Source organism: Pseudophryne corroboree, unplaced genomic scaffold (assembly GCF_028390025.1).
Source record: "Pseudophryne corroboree isolate aPseCor3 unplaced genomic scaffold, aPseCor3.hap2 scaffold_1020, whole genome shotgun sequence".
NCBI classification, from domain to species: Eukaryota; Metazoa; Chordata; class Amphibia; order Anura; family Myobatrachidae; genus Pseudophryne; species Pseudophryne corroboree.
The window spans coordinates 177,068-190,031 of record NW_026967647.1 but is presented as its reverse complement, the minus strand read 5'-3'; the positions used below and the strand labels follow the sequence as shown (position 1 = coordinate 190,031).

The 12,964-nt window shown below is 50.3% G+C and overlaps 17 non-coding genes and 3 pseudogenes across 17 annotated transcripts; 12 read left to right on the top strand and 8 right to left on the bottom strand.

Moving 5' to 3' along the window:
- Nucleotides 1-303: 303 nt before the first annotated feature.
- LOC134987688 (U1 spliceosomal RNA) lies at nucleotides 304-466 on the bottom strand. Its single transcript, XR_010193275.1, has one exon. It is a non-coding gene; the product is annotated as a U1 spliceosomal RNA (small nuclear RNA).
- Nucleotides 467-618: 152 nt separating this feature from the next.
- Nucleotides 619-782, bottom strand: LOC134987807 (U1 spliceosomal RNA). The gene has a single exon (XR_010193375.1). It is a non-coding gene; the product is annotated as a U1 spliceosomal RNA (small nuclear RNA).
- A 699-nt stretch (nucleotides 783-1,481) lies between these two features.
- On the bottom strand, nucleotides 1,482-1,616 carry LOC134987744 (U1 spliceosomal RNA; annotated as a pseudogene).
- A 152-nt stretch (nucleotides 1,617-1,768) lies between these two features.
- On the bottom strand, nucleotides 1,769-1,932 carry LOC134987671 (U1 spliceosomal RNA). The gene has a single exon (XR_010193258.1). It is a non-coding gene; the product is annotated as a U1 spliceosomal RNA (small nuclear RNA).
- A 674-nt stretch (nucleotides 1,933-2,606) lies between these two features.
- Nucleotides 2,607-2,769, bottom strand: LOC134987732 (U1 spliceosomal RNA). Its single transcript, XR_010193312.1, has one exon. It is a non-coding gene; the product is annotated as a U1 spliceosomal RNA (small nuclear RNA).
- Nucleotides 2,770-2,921: 152 nt separating this feature from the next.
- Nucleotides 2,922-3,085, bottom strand: LOC134987770 (U1 spliceosomal RNA). Its single transcript, XR_010193339.1, has one exon. It is a non-coding gene; the product is annotated as a U1 spliceosomal RNA (small nuclear RNA).
- Nucleotides 3,086-4,863: 1,778 nt separating this feature from the next.
- On the top strand, nucleotides 4,864-5,027 carry LOC134987788 (U1 spliceosomal RNA). Its single transcript, XR_010193357.1, has one exon. It is a non-coding gene; the product is annotated as a U1 spliceosomal RNA (small nuclear RNA).
- A 152-nt stretch (nucleotides 5,028-5,179) lies between these two features.
- LOC134987723 (U1 spliceosomal RNA) lies at nucleotides 5,180-5,342 on the top strand. Its single transcript, XR_010193308.1, has one exon. It is a non-coding gene; the product is annotated as a U1 spliceosomal RNA (small nuclear RNA).
- Nucleotides 5,343-6,016: 674 nt separating this feature from the next.
- LOC134987670 (U1 spliceosomal RNA) lies at nucleotides 6,017-6,180 on the top strand. The gene has a single exon (XR_010193257.1). It is a non-coding gene; the product is annotated as a U1 spliceosomal RNA (small nuclear RNA).
- A 152-nt stretch (nucleotides 6,181-6,332) lies between these two features.
- On the top strand, nucleotides 6,333-6,468 carry LOC134987743 (U1 spliceosomal RNA; annotated as a pseudogene).
- A 698-nt stretch (nucleotides 6,469-7,166) lies between these two features.
- On the top strand, nucleotides 7,167-7,330 carry LOC134987806 (U1 spliceosomal RNA). Its single transcript, XR_010193374.1, has one exon. It is a non-coding gene; the product is annotated as a U1 spliceosomal RNA (small nuclear RNA).
- A 152-nt stretch (nucleotides 7,331-7,482) lies between these two features.
- On the top strand, nucleotides 7,483-7,645 carry LOC134987687 (U1 spliceosomal RNA). Its single transcript, XR_010193274.1, has one exon. It is a non-coding gene; the product is annotated as a U1 spliceosomal RNA (small nuclear RNA).
- Nucleotides 7,646-8,319: 674 nt separating this feature from the next.
- LOC134987669 (U1 spliceosomal RNA) lies at nucleotides 8,320-8,483 on the top strand. The gene has a single exon (XR_010193256.1). It is a non-coding gene; the product is annotated as a U1 spliceosomal RNA (small nuclear RNA).
- Nucleotides 8,484-8,635: 152 nt separating this feature from the next.
- LOC134987711 (U1 spliceosomal RNA) lies at nucleotides 8,636-8,798 on the top strand. Its single transcript, XR_010193298.1, has one exon. It is a non-coding gene; the product is annotated as a U1 spliceosomal RNA (small nuclear RNA).
- A 674-nt stretch (nucleotides 8,799-9,472) lies between these two features.
- Nucleotides 9,473-9,636, top strand: LOC134987798 (U1 spliceosomal RNA). The gene has a single exon (XR_010193366.1). It is a non-coding gene; the product is annotated as a U1 spliceosomal RNA (small nuclear RNA).
- Nucleotides 9,637-9,778: 142 nt separating this feature from the next.
- Nucleotides 9,779-9,941, top strand: LOC134987686 (U1 spliceosomal RNA). The gene has a single exon (XR_010193273.1). It is a non-coding gene; the product is annotated as a U1 spliceosomal RNA (small nuclear RNA).
- Nucleotides 9,942-10,615: 674 nt separating this feature from the next.
- LOC134987767 (U1 spliceosomal RNA) lies at nucleotides 10,616-10,779 on the top strand. Its single transcript, XR_010193336.1, has one exon. It is a non-coding gene; the product is annotated as a U1 spliceosomal RNA (small nuclear RNA).
- A 152-nt stretch (nucleotides 10,780-10,931) lies between these two features.
- Nucleotides 10,932-11,094, top strand: LOC134987699 (U1 spliceosomal RNA). The gene has a single exon (XR_010193286.1). It is a non-coding gene; the product is annotated as a U1 spliceosomal RNA (small nuclear RNA).
- Nucleotides 11,095-11,942: 848 nt separating this feature from the next.
- LOC134987734 (U1 spliceosomal RNA) lies at nucleotides 11,943-12,078 on the bottom strand (annotated as a pseudogene).
- A 152-nt stretch (nucleotides 12,079-12,230) lies between these two features.
- On the bottom strand, nucleotides 12,231-12,394 carry LOC134987769 (U1 spliceosomal RNA). Its single transcript, XR_010193338.1, has one exon. It is a non-coding gene; the product is annotated as a U1 spliceosomal RNA (small nuclear RNA).
- Between the last annotated feature and the right edge of the window lie 570 nt (nucleotides 12,395-12,964).

Genomic DNA, 12,964 nt, shown 5'->3' with positions numbered 1-12,964 from the left:
AACACCTCCACCCTCCTTTGGTGTGGGGCTCATGTTGGCTATGCCCCAGCCCCTGAAGCATTCAAGCTGATTTCTTGCAGCAGCTGGGCACTGTAACAGCTCCAGAGCTGCTCTGTAAGGCAAGTAAAAGGGTCTGGGCCCTGCAGCACTACCTGTAGATCGCATTGTGCGTTGGAAGGCACAAAGTAAGCAGACAGGAGGAGAAGTCAGGATAGTGCGCAAGGGCATAGAAGGGAGCGGCTCAAGAAAAGAGAAGTGGAAACAGACAGCAAACTAGGCTGGAGAGAGACCTGAGACAAAGAGATCTGAATTATACGAGAGCCGACCAGGGGAAACACAAATTATGCAGTCAAGTTTCCCACATTTGGGGAAATCGCAGGGGCAGCACACCCAGAGTGCAATGGGTGAGCCTTGCCCTGGGAGAAGCACCTTCATGATCATAGTATCTCACCTGGCAGGTAAGTAGGAGTTGGGCTAGAGCTGGGGAGGGTCGCTGTTCGGGCACCCCCCTGTCAAGTGAAAGAGATCCAACTGAGGCAGCACAAGGGAACTCTCGAAAGAAGAACAAGGCTAGAGGAAGATCTGAGACAAAGAAATCTGACTTTTTCCAGAGCTGACCAGAGGAAAGCACAAACACAGTCCCCCACTACCACAAATAATGCAGTCGAGTTTCCCACATTTGGGGAAATCACAGGGGTCAGCATACCCAGAATGCAATGAATGAACCTCACCTTGGGAGAACAATCTTCATGACCATGGTATCGCCTATGCAAAATAAGTATGATTTGGGATAGGGCTGGGGAGGGCCGCTGCTCAGGCACATCTCTGTCAAGTAAAGGAGATTCAACTGAGGCAGCACAAGGGAACTCTCATCTGGGGACAACAACTGCAGGGAGAACACATATTTTCAGATGAACATGTGAGGGCAGAAGGCTGCCTAATACTGAAGCACCCCCAAACAACAAACCAAATGCAACAACTAGTGCAAGCATTCCTGGGGGAAGGCCTGCAGCAGATGGATTTGCATATGGTGATGTCATCCAAGCAGTGGGTCAAAGTTGGCTTCAACCCTCGTCTGCATATGAAAAGAGAAAAGGGGCGTGCAGGGCATGGCGGCCTTTTGCAGCGCTTGGATGACCCCTAGTTCGCATTACACACCTCCACCCTCCTTCGGTGTGGGGCTCATGTTGGCTATGCCCCAGCCCCTGAAGCATTCAAGCTGATTTCTTGCAGCAGCTGGGCACTGTAACTGCTCCAGAGCTACTCTGTAAGGCAAGTAAAAGGGTGTGGGCCCTGCAGCACTACCTGTAGTTCGCATTGTGCGTTGGAAGGCACGAAGTAAGCAGACGGGAGAAGTCAGGATAGTGCGCAAGGGCATAGAAGGGAGCGGCTCAAGAAAAGAGAAGTGGAAACAGACAGCAAACTAGGCTGGAGAGAGACCTGAGACAAAGAGATCTGAATTATACGAGAGCCGACTAGGGGAAACACAAATTATGCAGTCACGTTTCCCACATTTGGGGAAATCGCAGGAGCAGCACACCCAGAGTGCAATGGTTGAGCCTTGCCCTGGGAGAAGCACCTTCATGATCATAGTATCTCACCTGGCAGGTAAGTAGGAGTTGGGCTAGAGCTGGGGAGGGTCGCTGCTCGGGTTCCCCCCTGTGAAGTGAAGGAGATCCAACTGAGGCAGCACCAGGGAACTCTCGAAAGAAGAACAAGGCTAGAGGAAGATCTGAGACAAAGAAATCTGACTTTTACCAGAGCTGACCAGAGGAAAGCACAAACACAGTCTCCCACTACCACAAATAATGCAGTCAAGTTTCCCACATTTGGGGAAATCACAGGGGTCAGCATACCCAAAATGCAATGAATGAACCTCACCCTGGGAGAAAAATCTTCATGACCATGGTATCTCCTATGCAAAATAAGTATGATTTGGAATAGGGCTGGGGAGGGCCGCTGCTCATGCACATCTCTGTCAAGTAAAGGAGATTCAACTGAGGCAGCACAAGGGAACTCTCATCTTGGGACAACAACTGCAGGGAGAACATATATTTTCAGATGAACATGGGAGGGCAGAGGACTGCCTAATACTGAAGCACCCCCAAACAACAAACCAAATGCAACAACTAGTGCAAGCATTCCTGGGGGAAGGCCTGCCGCAGATGGATTTGCATATGGTGATGTCATCCAAGCAGTGGGTCAAAGTTGGCTTCAACCCTCGTCTGCATATGAAAAGAGAAAAGGGGCGTGCAGGGCATGGTGGCCTTTTGCGGCGCTTGGCTGACCCCTAGTTTGCATTAAACACCTCCACCCTCCTTTGGTGTGGGGCTCATGTTGGCTATGCCCCAGCCCCTGAAGCATTCAAGCTGATTTCTTGCAGCAGCTGGGCACTGTAACAGCTCCAGAGCTGCTCTGTAAGGCAAGTAAAAGGGTGTGGGCCCTGCAGCACTACCTGTAGTTCGCATTGTGCGTTGGAAGGCACAAAGTAAGCAGACAGGAGGAGAAGTCAGGATAGTGCGCAAGGGCATAGAAGTAAGCGGCTCAAGAAAAGAGAAGTGGAAACAGACAGCAAACTAGGCTGGAGAGAGATCTGAGACAAAGAGATCTGAATTATACGAGAGCCGACCAGGGGAAACACAAATTATACAGTCAAGTTTCCCACATTTGGGGAAATCGCAGGAGCAGCACACCCAGAGTGCAATGGGTTTGCCTTGCCCTGGGAGAAGCACCTTCATGATCATAGTATCTCACCTGGCAGGTAAGTAGGAGTTGGGCTAGAGCTGGGGAGGGTCGCTGCTAGGGTACCCCCCTGTAAAGTGAAGGAGATCCAATTAAGGCAGCACAAGGGAACTCTCGAAAGAAGAACAAGGCTAGAGGAAAATCTGAGACAAAGAAATCTGACTTTTACCAGAGCTGACCAGAGGAAAGCACAAACACAGTCCCCCACTACCACAAATAATGCAGTTGAGTTTCCCACATTTGGGGAAATCACAGGGGTCAGCATACCCAAAATGCAATGAATGAACCTCACCCTGGGAGAAAAATCTTCATGACCATGGTATCTCCTATGCAAAATAAGTATGATTTGGAATAGGGCTGGGGAGGGCCGCTGCTCATGCACATCTCTGTCAAGTAAAGGAGATTTAACTGAGGCAGCACAAGGGAACTCTCATCTGGGGACAACAACTGCAGGGAGAACACATATTTTCAGATGAACATGGGAGGGCAGAAGGCTGCCTAATACTGAAGCACCCCCAAACAACAAACCAAATGCAACAACTAGTGCAAGCATTCCTGGGGGAAGTTCTGCAGAAGACGGATTTGCATACGGTGATGTCATCCAAGCAGTGGGTCAAAGTTGGCTTCAACCCTCATCTGCATATGAAAAGAGAAAAGGGGCGTGCAGGGCATGGCGGCCTTTTGCGGTGCTTGGATGACCCCTAGTTCGCATTAAACACCTCCACCCTCCTTTGGTGTGGGGCTCATGTTGGCCATGCCCCATCCCCTGGAGCATTCAAGCTGATTTCTTGCAGCAGCTGGGCACTGTAACAGCTCCAGAGCTGCTCTGTAAGGCAAGTAAAAGGGTGTGGGCCCTGCAGCACTACCTGTAGTTTGCATTGTGCATTGGAAGGCACAAAGTAAGCAGACGGGAGGAGAAGTCAGGATAGTGCACAAGGGTATAGAAGGGAGCGGCTGAAGAAAAGAGAAGTGGAAGCCTTGCCCCCGGACTAAGAGAAAAGAATGCCCTTGCGCACTATCCTGACTTCTCCTCCCGTCTGCTTAATTTGTGCCTTCCAACGCACAATGCGAACAACAGGTGGTGCTGCAGGGCCCACACACTTTTACTTGCCTTACAGAACAGCTCTGGAGCTGTTACAGTGCCCAGCTGCTGCAAGAAATCAGCTTGAATGCATCAGGGGATGGGGCATGGCCAACATGAGCCCCACACCAAAGGAGGGTGGGGGTGTTTAATGCGAACTAGGGGTCATCCAAGCACTGCAAAAGGCCGCCATGCCCTGCATGCCCCTTTTCTCTTTTCATATGCAGATGAGGGTTCCAGTCAACTTTGGCCCACTGCTTGGATTTACATCACCGTATGCAAATCCGTCTGCTGCAGACCTTCCCCCAGGAGTGCTTGTACTAGTTGTTGCATATGGGCCCTCATTCCGAGTCGTTCGCTCTGTAAATTTCATCGCATCGCAGTGAAATTCTGCTTAGTACGCATGCGCAATATTCGCACTGCGACTGCGCCAAGTAATTTTACAATGAAGAAAGTATTTTTACTCACGGCTTTTTCTTCGCTCCGGCGATCGTAATGTGATTGACAGGAAATGGGTGTTACTGGGCGGAAACAGGCCGTTTTATGGGCGTGTGGGAAAAAACGCTACAGTTTCCGGAAAAAACGCAGGAGTGGCCGGAGAAACGGGGGAGTGTCTGGGCGAACTCTGGGAGTGTTTGTGACGTCAAACCAGGAACGACAAGCACTGAACTGATCGCAGATGCAGAGTAAGTCTGAAGCTACTCTGAAACTGCTAAGTAGTTTGTAATCGCAATATTGCGAATACATCGGTCGCAATTTTAAGAAGCTAAGATTCACTCCCAGTAGGCGGCGGCTTAGCGTGTGTAACTCTGCTAAAATCGCCTTGCGAGCGATCAACTCGGAATGAGGGCCATGGTTTGATATTTGATGGTGCTTCAGTATTAGGCAGCCTTCCGCCCTCCCATGTTCATCTGAAAAGATGTGGTCTCCCTGCAGTTGTTGTCCCCAGATGAGAGTTCCCTTGTGCTGCCTCAGTTGAATCTCCTTTACTTGACAGAGATGTGCCTGAGCAGCGGCCCTCACCAGCCCTATCCCAAATCATACTTATTTTGCATAGGAGATACCATGGTCATGAAGATTGTTCTCCCAGGGTTAGGTTCATTCATTGCATTCTGGGTATGCTGACCCCTGTGATTTCCCCAAATGTGGGAAACTCGACTGCATTATTTGTGGTAGTGGGGGACTGTGTTTGTGCTTTCCTCTGGTCAGCTCTGGTAAAAGTCAGATTTCTTTGTCTCAGATTTTCCTCTAGCCTTGTTCTTCTTTCGAGAGTTCCCTTGTGCTGCCTTAATTGGATCTCCTTCACTTTACAGGGGGGTACCCTAGCAGCGACCCTCCCCAGCTCTAGCCCAACTCCTACTTACCTGCCAGGTGAGATACTATGATCATGAAGGTGCTTCTCCCAGGGCAAGGCTAACCCATTGCACTCTGGGTGTGCTGCTCCTGCGATTTCCCCAAATGTGGGAAACTTGACTGTATAATTTGTGTTTCCCCTGGTCGGCTCTCGTATAATTCAGATCTCTTTGTCTCAGATCTCTCTCCAGCCTAGTTTGCTGTCTGTTTCCACTTCTCTTTTCTTGAGCCGCTTACTTCTATGCCCTTGCGCACTATCCTGACTTCTCCTCCTGTCTGCTTACTTTGTGCCTTCCAACGCACAATGCGAACTACAGGTAGTGCTGCAGGGCCCACACCCTTTTACTTGCCTTACAGAGCAGCTCTGGAGCTGTTACAGTGCCCAGCTGCTGCAAGAAATCAGCTTGAATGCTTCAGGGGCTGGGGCATAGCCAACATGAGCCCCACACCAAAGGAGGGTGGAGGTGTTTAATGCAAACTAGGGGTCAGCCAAGCGCCGCAAAAGGCCACCATGCCCTGCACGCCCCTTTTCTCTTTTCATATGCAGACGAGGGTTGAAGCCAACTTTGACCCACTGCTTGGATGACATCACCATATGCAAATCCATCTGCGGCAGGCCTTCCCCCAGGAATGCTTGCACTAGTTGTTGCATTTGGTTTGTTGTTTGGGGGTGCTTCAGTATTAGGCAGTCCTCTGCCCTCCCATGTTCATCTGAAAATATATGTTCTCCCTGCAGTTGTTGTCCCAAGATGAGAGTTCCCTTGTGCTGCCTCAGTTGAATCTCCTTTACTTGACAGAGATGTGCATGAGCAGCGGCCCTCCCCAGCCCTATTCCAAATCATACTTATTTTGCATAGGAGATACCATGGTCATGAAGATTTTTCTCCCAGGGTGAGGTTCATTCATTGCATTTTGGGTATGCTGACCCCTGTGATTTCCCCAAATGTGGGAAACTTGACTGCATTATTTGTGGTAGTGGGAGACTGTGTTTGTGCTTTCCTCTGGTCAGCTCTGGTAAAAGTCAGATTTCTTTGTCTCAGATCTTCCTCTAGCCTTGTTCTTCTTTTGAGAGTTCCCTGGTGCTGCCTCAGTTGGATCTCCTTTACTTCACAGGGGGGAACCCGAGCAGCGACCCTCCCCAGCTCTAGCCCAACTCCTACTTACCTGCCAGGTGAGATACTATGATCATGAAGGTGCTTCTCCCAGGGCAAGGCTCAACCATTGCACTCTGGGTGTGCTGCTCCTGCGATTTCCCCAAATGTGGGAAACGTGACTGCATAATTTGTGTTTCCCCTCGTCGGCTCTCGTATAATTCAGATCTCTTTGTCTCAGGTCTCTCTCCAGCCTAGTTTGCTGTCTGTTTCCACTTCTCTTTTCTTGAGCCGCTCCCTTCTATGCCCTTGCGCACTATCCTGACTTCTCCCGTCTGCTTACTTCGTGCCTTCCAACGCACAATGCGAACTACAGGTAGTGCTGCAGGGCCCACACCCTTTTACTTGCTTTACAGAGTAGCTCTGGAGCAGTTACAGTGCCCAGCTGCTGCAAGAAATCAGCTTGAATGCTTCAGGGGCTGGGGCATAGCCAACATGAGCCCCACACCGAAGGAGGGTGGAGGTGTGTAATGCGAACTAGGGGTCATCCAAGCGCTGCAAAAGGCCGCCATGCCCTGCACGCCCCTTTTCTCTTTTCATATGCAGACGAGGGTTGAAGCCAACTTTGACCCACTGCTTGGATGACATCACCATATGCAAATCCATCTGCTGCAGGCCTTCCCCCAGGAATGCTTGCACTAGTTGTTGCATTTGGTTTGTTGTTTGGGGGTGCTTCAGTATTAGGCAGCCTTCTGCCCTCACATGTTCATCTGAAAATATGTGTTCTCCCTGCAGTTGTTGTCCCCAGATGAGAGTTCCCTTGTGCTGCCTCAGTTGAATCTCCTTTACTTGACAGAGATGTGCCTGAGCAGCGGCCCTCCCCAGCCCTATCCCAAATCATACTTATTTTGCATAGGCGATACCATGGTCATGAAGATTGTTCTCCCAAGGTGAGGTTCATTCATTGCATTCTGGGTATGCTGACCCCTGTGATTTCCCCAAATGTGGGAAACTCGACTGCATTATTTGTGGTAGTGGGGGACTGTGTTTGTGCTTTCCTCTGGTCAGCTCTGGAAAAAGTCAGATTTCTTTGTCTCAGATCTTCCTCTAGCCTTGTTCTTCTTTCGAGAGTTCCCTTGTGCTGCCTCAGTTGGATCTCTTTCACTTGACAGGGGGGTGCCCGAACAGCGACCCTCCCCAGCTCTAGCCCAACTCCTACTTACCTGCCAGGTGAGATACTATGATCATGAAGGTGCTTCTCCCAGGGCAAGGCTCACCCATTGCACTCTGGGTGTGCTGCCCCTGCGATTTCCCCAAATGTGGGAAACTTGACTGCATAATTTGTGTTTCCCCTGGTCGGCTCTCGTATAATTCAGATCTCTTTGTCTCAGGTCTCTCTCCAGCCTAGTTTGCTGTCTGTTTCCACTTCTCTTTTCTTGAGCCGCTCCCTTCTATGCCCTTGCGCACTATCCTGACTTCTCCTCCTGTCTGCTTACTTTGTGCCTTCCAACGCACAATGCGATCTACAGGTAGTGCTGCAGGGCCCAGACCCTTTTACTTGCCTTACAGAGCAGCTCTGGAGCTGTTACAGTGCCCAGCTGCTGCAAGAAATCAGCTTGAATGCTTCAGGGGCTGGGGCATAGCCAACATGAGCCCCACACCAAAGGAGGGTGGAGGTGTTTAATGCAAACTAGGGGTCAGCCAAGCGCCGCAAAAGGCCACCATGCCCTGCACGCCCCTTTTCTCTTTTCATATGCAGACGAGGGTTGAAGCCAACTTTGACCCACTGCTTGGATGACATCACCATATGCAAATCCATCTGCGGCAGGCCTTCCCCCAGGAATGCTTGCACTAGTTGTTGCATTTGGTTTGTTGTTTGGGGGTGCTTCAGTATTAGGCAGCCTTCTGCCCTCCCATGTTCATCTGAAAATATATGTTCTCCCTGCAGTTGTTGTCCCAAGATGAGAGTTCCCTTGTGCTGCCTCAGTTGAATCTCCTTTACTTGACAGAGATGTGCATGAGCAGCGGCCCTCCCCAGCCCTATTCCAAATCATACTTATTTTGCATAGGAGATACCATGGTCATGAAGATTTTTCTCCCAGGGTGAGGTTCATTCATTGCATTTTGGGTATGCTGACCCCTGTGATTTCCCCAAATGTGGGAAACTTGACTGCATTATTTGTGGTAGTGGGAGACTGTGTTTGTGCTTTCCTCTGGTCAGCTCTGGTAAAAGTCAGATTTCTTTGTCTCAGATTTTCCTTTAGCCTTGTTCTTCTTTCGAGAGTTCCCTTGTGCTGCCTCAGTTGGATCTCCTTCACTTTACAGGGGGGTACCCGAGCAGCGACCCTCCCCAGCTCTAGCCCAACTCCTACTTACCTGCCAGGTGAGATACTATGATCATGAAGGTGCTTCTCCCAGGGCAAGGCTCACCCATTGTACTCTGGGTGTGCTGCTCCTGCGATTTCCCCAAATGTGGGAAACTTGACTGCATAATTTGTGTTTCCCCTGGTCGGCTCTCGTATAATTCAGATCTCTTTGTCTCAGGTCTCTCTCCAGCCTAGTTTGCTGTCTGTTTCCACTTCTCTTTTCTTCAGCCGCTCCCTTCTATACCCTTGTGCACTATCCTGACTTCTCCTCCCGTCTGCTTACTTTGTGCCTTCCAATGCACAATGCAAACTACAGGTAGTGCTGCAGGGCCCACACCCTTTTACTTGCCTTACAGAGCAGCTCTGGAGCTGTTGCAGTGCCAAGCTGCTGCAAGAAATCAGCTTGAATGCTTCAGGGGCTGGGGCATAGCCAACATGAGCCCCACACCGAAGAAGGGTGGAGGTGTTTAATGCAAACTAGGGGTCAGACAAGCGCAGCAAAAGGCCACCATGCCCTGCACGCCCCTTTTCTGTTTTCATATGCAGACGAGGGTTGAAGCCAACTTTGACCCACTGCTTGGATGACATCACCATATGCAAATCCATCTGCGGCAGGCCTTCCCCCAGGAATGCTTGCACTAGTTGTTGCATTTGGTTTGTTGTTTGGGGGTGCTTCAGTATTAGGCAGCCGTCTGCCCTCCCATGTTCATCTGAAAATATGTGTTCTCCCTGCAGTTGTTGTCCCTAGATGAGAGTTCCCTTGTGCTGCCTCAGTTGAATCTCCTTAACTTGACAGATATGTGCCTGAGCAGCGGCCCTCCCCAGCTCTATCCCAAATCATACTTATTTTGCATAGGAGATACCATGGTCATGAAGATTATTCTCCCAGGGTGAGGTTCATTCATTGCATTCTGGGTATGCTGACCCCTGTGATTTCCCCAAATGTGGGAAACTCGACTGCTTTATTTGTGGTAGTGGGGGACTGTGTTTGTGTTTTCCTCTGGTCAGCTCTGGTAAAAGTCAGATTTCTTTGTTTCAGAGCCTTGTTCTTCTTTTGAGAGTTCCCTTGTGCTGCCTCAGTTGGATCTCCTTCACTTGACAGGGGGGTGCCCGAGCAGAGACCCTCCCCAGCTCTAGCCCAACTCCTACTTACCTGCCAGGTGAGATACTATGATCATGAAGGTGCTTCTCCCAGGGCAAGGCTCACCCATTGCACTCTGGGTGTGCTGCCCCTGCGATTTCCCCAAATGTGGGAAACTTGACTGCATAATTTGTGTTTCCCCTGGTCGGCTCTCGTATAATTCAGATCTCTTTGTCTCAGGTCTCTCTCCAGCCTAGTTTGCTGTCTGTTTCCACTTCTCTTTTCTTCAGCCGCTCCCTTCTATACCCTTGTGCACTATCCTGACTTCTCCTCCCGTCTGCTTACTTTGTGCCTTCCAATGCACAATGCAAACTACAGGTAGTGCTGCAGGGCCCACACCCTTTTACTTGCCTTACAGAGCAGCTCTGGAGCTGTTACAGTGCCCAGCTGCTGCAAGAAATCTGCTTGAATGCTTCAGGGGATGGGGCATGGCCAACATGAGCCCCACACCAAAGGAGGGTGGAGGTGTTTAATGCGAACTAGGGGTCATCCAAGCACCGCAAAAGGCCGCCATGCCCTGCACGCCCCTTTTCTCTTTTCATATGCAGATGAGGGTTGAAGCCAACTTTGACCCACTGCTTGTATGACATCACCGTATGCAAATCCGTCTTCTGCAGAACTTCCCCCAGGAATGCTTGCACTAGTTGTTGCATTTGGTTTGTTGTTTGGGGGTGCTTCAGTATTAGGCAGCCTTCTGCCCTCCCATGTTCATCTGAAAATATGTGTTCTCCCTGCAGTTGTTGTCCCCAGATGAGAGTTCCCTTGTGCTGCCTCAGTTGAATCTCCTTTACTTGACAGAGATGTGCCAGAGCAGCGGCCCTCCCCAGCCCTATTCCAAATCATACTTATTTTGCATAGGAGATACCATGGTCATGAAGATTGTTCTCCCAGGGTGAGGTTCATTCATTGCATTTTGGGTATGCTGACCCCTGTGATTTCCCCAAATGTGGGAAACTCAACTGCATTATTTGTGGTAGTGGGGGACTGTGTTTGTGCTTTCCTCTGGTCAGCTCTGGTAAAAGTCAGATTTCTTTGTCTCAGATTTTCCTCTTGCCTTGTTCTTCTTTCGAGAGTTCCCTTGTGCTGCCTCAGTTGGATCTCCTTCACTTGACAGGGGGGTACCCGAGCAGCGACCCTCCCCAGCTCTAGCCCAACTCCTACTTACCTGCCAGGTGAGATACTATGATCATGAAGGTGCTTCTCCCAGGGCAAGGCTCACCCATTGCACTCTGGGTGTGCTGCTCCTGCGATTTCCCCAAATGTGGGAAACTTGACTGCATAATTTGTGTTTCCCCTGGTCGGCTCTCGTATAATTCAGATCTCTTTGTCTCTCTCCAGCCTAGTTTGCTGTCTGTTTCCACTTCTCTTTTCTTCAGCCGCTCCCTTCTATACCCTTGTGCACTATCCTGACTTCTCCTCCCGTCTGCTTACTTTGTGCCTTCCAATGCACAATGCAAACTACAGGTAGTGCTGCAGGGCCCACACCCTTTTACTTGCCTTACAGAGCAGCTCTGGAGCTGTTACAGTGCCCAGCTGCTGCAAGAAATCAGCTTGAATGCTTCAGGGGCTGGGGCATAGCCAACATGAGCCCCACACCGAAGGAGGGTGGAGGTGTTTAATGCAAACTAGGGGTCGGTCAAGCGCCGCAAAAGGCCACCATGCCCTGCACGCCCCTTTTCTGTTTTCATATGCAGAGGAGGGTTGAAGCCAACTTTGACCCACTGCTTGGATGACATCACCATATGCAAATCCATCTGCGGCAGGCCTTCCCCCAGGAATGCTTGCACTAGTTGTTGCATTTGGTTTGTTGTTTGGGGGTGCTTCAGTATTAGTCAGCCTTCTGCTCCACCCTCCTTTGGTGTGGGGCTCATGTTGGCCATGTCCCATCCCCTGAAGCATTCAAGCAGATTTCTTGCAGCAGCTGGGCACTGTAACAGCTCCAGAGCTGCTCTGTAAGGCAAGTAAAAGGGTGTGGGCCCTGCAGCACTACCTGTAGTTTGCATTGTGCATTGGAAGGCACAAAGTAAGCAGACGGGAGGAGAAGTCAGGATAGTGCACAAGGGTATAGAAGGGAGCGGCTGAAGAAAAGAGAAGTGGAAACAGACAGCAAACTAGGCTGGAGAGAGACCTGAGACAAAGAGATCTGAATTATACGAGAGCCGACGAGGGGAAACACAAATTATGCAGTCAAGTTTCCCACATTTGGGGAAATCGCAGGAGCAGCACACCCAGAGTACAATGGGTGAGCCTTGCCCTGGGAGAAGCACCTTAATGATCATAGTATCTCACCTGGCAGGTAAGTAGGAGTTGGGCTAGAGCTGGGGAGGGTCGCTGCTCGGGTACCCCCCTGTAAAGTGAAGGAGATCCAACAAAGGCAGCACAAGGGAACTCTCGAAAGAAGAACAAGGCTAGAGGAAAATGTGAGACAAAGAAATCTGACTTTTACTAGAGCTGACCAGAGGAAAGCACAAACACAGTCCCCCACTACCACAAATAATGCAGTTGAGTTTCCCACATTTGGGGAAATCACAGGGGTCAGCATACCCAAAATGCAATGAATGAACCTCACCCTGGGAGAAAAATCTTCATGACCATGGTATCTCCTATGCAAAATAAGTATGATTTGGAATAGGGCTGGGGAGGGCCGCTGCTCATGCACATCTCTGTCAAGTAAAGGAGATTCAACTGAGGCAGCACAAGGGAACTCTCATCTGGGGACAACAACTGCAGGGAGAACATATATTTTCAGATGAACATGGGAGGGCAGAAAGCTGCCTAATACTGAAGCACCCCCAAACAACAAACCAAATGCAACAACTAGTGCAAGCATTCCTGGGGGAAGGCCTGCCGCAGATGGATTTGCATATGGTGATGTCATCCAAGCAGTGGGTCAAAGTTGGCTTCAACCCTCGTCTGCATATGAAAAGAGAAAAGGGGCGTGCAGGGCATGGTGGCCTTTTGCGGCACTTGGCTGACCCCTAGTTTGCATTAAACACCTCCACCCTCCTTTGGTGTGGGGCTCATGTTGGCTATGCCCCAGCCCCTGAAGCATTCAAGCTGATTTCTTGCAGCAGCTGGGCACTGTAACAGCTCCAGAGCTGCTCTGTAAGGCAAGTAAAAGGGTGTGGGCCCTGCAGCACTACCTGTAGTTCGCATTGTGCGTTGGAAGGCACAAAGTAAGCAGACAGGA